The 6109-nt window shown below is 43.1% G+C and overlaps 1 long non-coding RNA gene across 1 annotated transcript; it reads right to left on the bottom strand.

The window, feature by feature from the left end:
- Window positions 1-2934: 2934 nt before the first annotated feature.
- LOC121821777 (uncharacterized) lies at window positions 2935-5763 on the bottom strand. The gene is made up of 2 exons (XR_006062653.2): window positions 5527-5763; window positions 2935-4367 (listed from the first exon to the last, which is right to left on the bottom strand). It is a non-coding gene; the product is annotated as an uncharacterized LOC121821777 (long non-coding RNA).
- Between the last annotated feature and the right edge of the window lie 346 nt (window positions 5764-6109).

The following is a 6109-nucleotide window of genomic DNA, read 5'->3' as shown; positions in this document are numbered from 1 at the left end:
AAAGAGATTTTTTATTTTATTTTTTCAGATTTTATTTATTTTATGTATGTGTGTATTTTGTGAGTGAGTGTGTGCATGTGTGTCATGTCCATTCTTGGTACCCTTAGGGGTTAGAAGAGGGTATTGGATTCCCTGGAGCTGGACTCAGGCATGACTGTGAACCACTGTGTGGTTGCTCAAAACGGAACCCAGGCCTTCTGCAGGAGCAACAACTGCTTTTGACCACTGAGCCATGTCCCCAGCCCCCGAAAACAGACTCTGCTGTTCTCAGTTCTTCTCTGCTGGTGTCTATCAGAGAGCTGTAAGCAAAGGGCAATGGCGGTGCCTGATGCTAGCTGGCCCTTTAAGAAATGATCGTGCGAACATGTTGGAATAAGAAGAGAATGGGAATCTTAGGTGTTGGGCTCTAATTATAAATCTATTCTATCTACTCAGGTGATTTTGAAGATACCACCTCCCTGTTCTTGTCCTTGGTTTCTCTGTTTGATTAGTCTAGATTAGTTTGGCAAGGTAAGCTCTTTTTTTTTTTTTTTTAAAGTATCTGAAATCTGACCATCTTGCATGTTTAATCCTAATGCTAGTGAGCAGAGGATGTTTGCTGCCTCTCCACACCCAAACCCACCAGGGAAACAATCATTTTACTGCCCCACATAATTTCCACCCAAGTGGGCATTTCTTAGAGCCCTCTACACAAACTAGACTGTAGACTTACGTTTGTGTTCCTCACTCCAAATTCATATCCTGAAATCCCAACCCTGACTTAAGGGGAGTAAGAGATAGGGACTTTGGGATGTGTCTGGTTCATGAGGTTCATGAGTGTTTGGTTCATGAGTGTGTAGAAGGGGGGCCCACTGGGAGGGATGTGAACCCCAGAAGCTTCCCGCACTCAGGACCAGATTAGAATCTTCTAGGTTCAGGCTACTGATGAACCCAGAAGGAAAAGATTCTGTTTGTAGTCAGGAGCCTCTCTCTCTCCTCTCTCTCCATCTATCCACTCACCTGCTTATATGTCCATCTACCTACCTATATAACAATCTGCCCATCCATCCATCCATCCATCCATCCATCCATCCATCCATCCATCCATCCATCCATCCATCCATCCAACCATCCATCCACCCACCCACCCACCCACCCACCCATCCATCCATCCATCCATCCATCCATCCATCCATCCATCCATCCATCCACCCACCCACCCACCCACCCACCCATCCATCCATCCATCCATCCATCCACCCATCCATCCATCCATCCATCCATCCATCCATCCATCCATCCATCCACCCATCTACCTTATTACCCATCTAGCAATCCAGTTAACTATACATGTACCCACTCACTCACTACTCACTCACTTACCCATACCACCTACCCATCCATCTGTCCACTTATCTAGATAGCCATCCATCCATCAATCCATCCATCCTTCTGCCCAGCCCACATGTGTATCTACTTACCCATCCATCTACGCAGCCATTTATCTATGCACACATGCTTCCAGCCAACCATATTTATTTTTCCTCAAACTTTATTTATGGTGACAGTGGCAAGCCCTGCATGAGAAACAAAGACCTACTGAAGAAGAACATTTGTCATGGGGGGAAGAAAAATACAACAAGTAAAGGTAGAAAAGCTAGAGTGATTGGAGCTTAGGAGTGAAAGCAGGCCGTGGGGTCCTCTAAACCCCTCTTTACCCAGCTCATTTTCCTAGACACCTGGGTACCAGTCTATCTGTGTGAACTGTATGCCTGAGATAAATTGAATTATGTGGTCACACTTACACAGCTGGGGAAAGAACACTGTGTAGCCACTCCACGAAGGCTCCCAGAATGAACGGCATTATTATTATACAACCAGGCTTCCTACTCACCCAGGGAGTCTCATTGTGGTAAATAGCCCCTCATGTCCAGAGCATATTCATACCAAAATAATGAAAATTGGGTGTGCCTTCTTTTGGACATAGTCTGACAATATGGTTTCTATTCGGAGTCATTGTTATTTTTTATTAATTATATAAGCTTGTAATTAAAGGGATGGCAGTCACTGGCTCTTTCACTCTGGCCCTGTCACTTTCAGGGTGACTGTGGTGAACTAGAGTCTGGAAGAGGAAATCATCAGCACAGCATGTGGACATTATCAGACCAGCATGGCAACGATTATAGATGGTTAGCCAGGAAAAGAACTTCCACACATCCTAGGAGCTGTCATACAAAGAGGGAGAGAGATTTTCACACACTAACTTCAAAGGTCAAAACTGGGTGATAATTCTAAAAAAGATTTCAGTTCAACGTAAGATACTACTTTTTGAAGCAGCTATTAATAAGTAGACAACAAAACATGAAATGGAATGTTACTTAGCAACAAAAAGGAAGAGAATGTTATATGTGCTGTGATGATACAGATGACCGTCAAATACATCCTGTGAAGTTGTAGGTCACACACTGTACACTTCCATCTGTATGAGGTGTCCGGAGCAGGAAAATCTAAAGAGACAGAAACTGGAGCAGGGCTTGCCTGGGCTTGCATGCTCTCTCCACCCACTCACTCTTTCAGCCACACCACTTATTTAACTGCTTTTCGCCTATCTAGATAGCCATCCACATGCCCATCCATCCATCCATCCATCCATCCATCCATCCATCCATCCATCCATTCACACACACACACACACACACACACACACACACACACACACACACACACACCTGCGCATGCCTATCCACCCATCCATCCATCTAGCTAGCCACTCACATAACCATATATGTATCTAGCCATCCCTAGTTATATCTTCTCCAAATGTATTGAATGTCCATTGTATTTGTAGGAAGAATGCAAAGAAATGAGGAGCTACTGTTGATAGCAACATATTTTCTCTTTGGGGTGATGAAAATATTCTAAAATAAACTGAGATAATGGCTGTACAGCTCTGAATTAAAAAAAAAACACATTGTGTTTATTTACAGGGGCAAGTTGTATGGTATGGAAATATTTCAATAAAGCATTAATAAAGATAATTTGCCTATTTTTAAGTTTTTAAAACAGAAACATTCTTAATCAGAATGAAAACCTAGTAAAGTGCTTGGCCCATGGAAGGTTCTGGATATCTCACTAACTCTCTATTGGTTGTCATGCTTTGTCCTGCAATGGGAGTGTGTATCTAAAGCCACAAGAAAGAGCTCTTATCATTGTGGAGATTCCAGAAAACACTGGCTAACCATCTGGAGGGGATTGTAGTTAGGTCTCAACAGTGATGATTGGTCTTAGTTTGGGTTTTCTTCAAAATAGATCCAGTGGCATAATCTTGAGACAGGCCACTGATTTGGAAGTCAATCCCAGCAGCCAGCCGAGGAGAAACAGGTGCATTGCCAATGCCATCACCACAAGAACATGGCTTGACTCTCCAGGTCCCCCGAGAAGTACACAGAATGCCCTCCTAGATGGTCAGCCAGAGAGTGGGAGGTACAGATGTTGTCTGCTCTATCAAAACTCTTGTTGAAACTTGGTCCCCGATGTAATGACACTGAGATGTGGTGGGACTTTAAGAGGTGGGGTTCATGGGGAGTGACTGGGTAGCAACTGCTGGCATGAAGAGATTATCTGATCTTGGAAAGGGGTAGAGCAAGCTGTGATAAAGAGTAAGCCTGGTCCCGTGACGCTCCTTTTCCATCTCTTCTTGCCGTGAAATCTCTCCCGCCCGCTCGCCTCTTTCACAGGTGCTCCCACCATGTGATGCTGCAGACATGAGGTCCTCATGGAGCTGCACAGACACCAGCGCCGGGCTCTCAGACTTCCAGAACCTTGAAGTAGATGGAACTCTTTCCTTGTGAGGCATCCAGCCTCAGGCGTTCTATCACAGTAGCACAGCCATCTGTCCATCAGTTTCTCTCCTGTGGGTTGGGAACTACTCCTTAGGTATTAGCTCTCCAATATTTCCAGGTTACACTTTTACATGAGCTATGAGGACACTCTACAGCCCAGGGCTTGAAGCTCAAAGCCATGAATGGGAAGCCGTGAAGTGATCTTGGGCTCACATCTTACAGCTGTATTATGGGTACCAAGAGCAATTTTGGCTCAAATGAACAACCGAATGACTATGAACAATGCCTTAAATGGAAGTAAAGTACAGCAAAATAAAACTTTTCCAATGCTTTACATTTGAAAAGCACAACTCAGACAGTTTTTTTTTTTTGTTTCTTGCTAAATTATCTCTGTGCACATGTAAACAGTGGGTGAGAAACGAAGATGTGTTCATTCCCATGGTCCAGAGTGAAGAGTGATGCTTGTCTGGAGCGATCGCTTGACTCTTTCAGACAGGGAGGTACATTGCAAGATGTTTTCAGATTGGAGCTGAGTAAAATGAAGAGCTGTGTGTTCCAAGGGAAAGAACATGTGAGTCAAAGGGGAGCTGGACTCTTGTCTCTGTTTCGTAGGAATAATGTGATCTAGGACTTTGTGCCTTTAAGAGCCCAGCAGTTGGTCAAGGTCTCAGTGGAAATAGAACCAATGAGATGGATAGGCAGGTAAGTGGAAGTAGGTAAAAGTAGACAGACAGATAAAGATAAGATAGGCAAATAGATATCCTTTCATGTCCACCGGGTTTCATGTATATGGATTCAACTAAATATGGATCAAAAATATTAAAAAGAAATACCTATACTGAATATAATATATAGTCTTTTTTCCCCTTGTAATTTTTCCTCCAAAACATAGACTATATTTGGATGGTATTTATATGGCATTTGATATTATACAGGATAATGTACTTAGGTTACATGGAAATTCTTTTTGTATACATGTATATGTGTATGGATGTGTTTTTGAGACAAAGTCTCATGTATTCTAGCCTGATCTAGGAATCATGGCAATCCCCCTGCCTCAGCCTCCCAAGTGGCCTGGGCACATGAATTTATATAAGAAACTCAAGCATCTTCAGATTCTTGTATTTTAGTGTGGTCCTGGAGTAATAGACAGTAAAGGGTGATTGAATATGTTCAATGTGTATACACACCTGGGTATGTAGGTAGGTAGATAAATAGAGGATAAATGATGAATAGATATATGGATGGATAAATAGACAAATAATCAGACAGCTAGGATTATAGATGACAGAAAGCATCACTCATAGATAGATAGATAGATAGATAGATAGATAGATAGATACATAGATACATAGATACATAGATACATAGATACATAGATAGAGATACATAGATACATAGATACATAGATTTGAAGGAATTGCTGGAAGACGCCTCACTGGGTGGGAGCACCACCTTTAAGCTGGACAGCCTGAATTCTTTTTCAAGGGCTCACATGGTAAGAGGAGAAAACTGATTCCACAGCTTGTCTTCTCATCTCCACATGTGTTCCATGGTATGTTTGGGCATGCACATGGATGAGTACATATATACATGCATGCATACAATGAATAAAGTATAAACAAAAGATTTTAAGAAATTGGCCCATGCAGTTGTGTTGCCAAACCTGAAATCTGTGGGATTGGACACTGTGCAGGAACCTTACTTATGTTTCAGTCTTGATGCAGAATTTTTTCTTCCCTAGGAAATCTCAGTTTTTCTCCGAAAACTTTTTCCAACAGACTTGATGAGGGACCACCCACGCAGCCAAGAATAATCTTCTTTACAAGTCAACGAATTGTGGGCGTTAACCATATCTACAAAATACCTTCACAGCAACCCTGAGATGTTGCAGATGATGGCCCAGCCAAACAGACCCCAGAGAGAGACCTCCACTGTGTGTGGGGTGTGGCCCGGGAGTAGCTCAGGGCTCTTCTCAGTTCCATGGTTCCTGGACATGCTGCATTCTGGATTGCAGAACCCTGTGCTCTGTTCCCGGAATTCTGGGAAGTTCTAGCTAAGCCCTGAGGAACTAGTCTTAGAGAAGCCATGTGATGCTGTAGGCCTGCCGTGAACTTGGGGGAGGCCCTGACTCTGAATGAGACATCTTGTTACTCTTAGTGAGTCCAGGGTCACAAACTGCAAATACCTTGTTTAACAGAATCTCAGCTCCACTCTGAATGGTTCTTCCTCTCTTTCCAAGGGGCCAGGGATGTTTTCATCTGACAGGCAGACTTTAAAGAGAGCAC

The sequence above is a fragment of the Peromyscus maniculatus genome, chromosome 12 (genome assembly GCF_049852395.1).
Source record: "Peromyscus maniculatus bairdii isolate BWxNUB_F1_BW_parent chromosome 12, HU_Pman_BW_mat_3.1, whole genome shotgun sequence".
In the NCBI taxonomy this organism is placed as follows: domain Eukaryota; kingdom Metazoa; phylum Chordata; class Mammalia; order Rodentia; family Cricetidae; genus Peromyscus; species Peromyscus maniculatus.
This window is presented reverse-complemented; position numbering and strand designations above follow the sequence as displayed.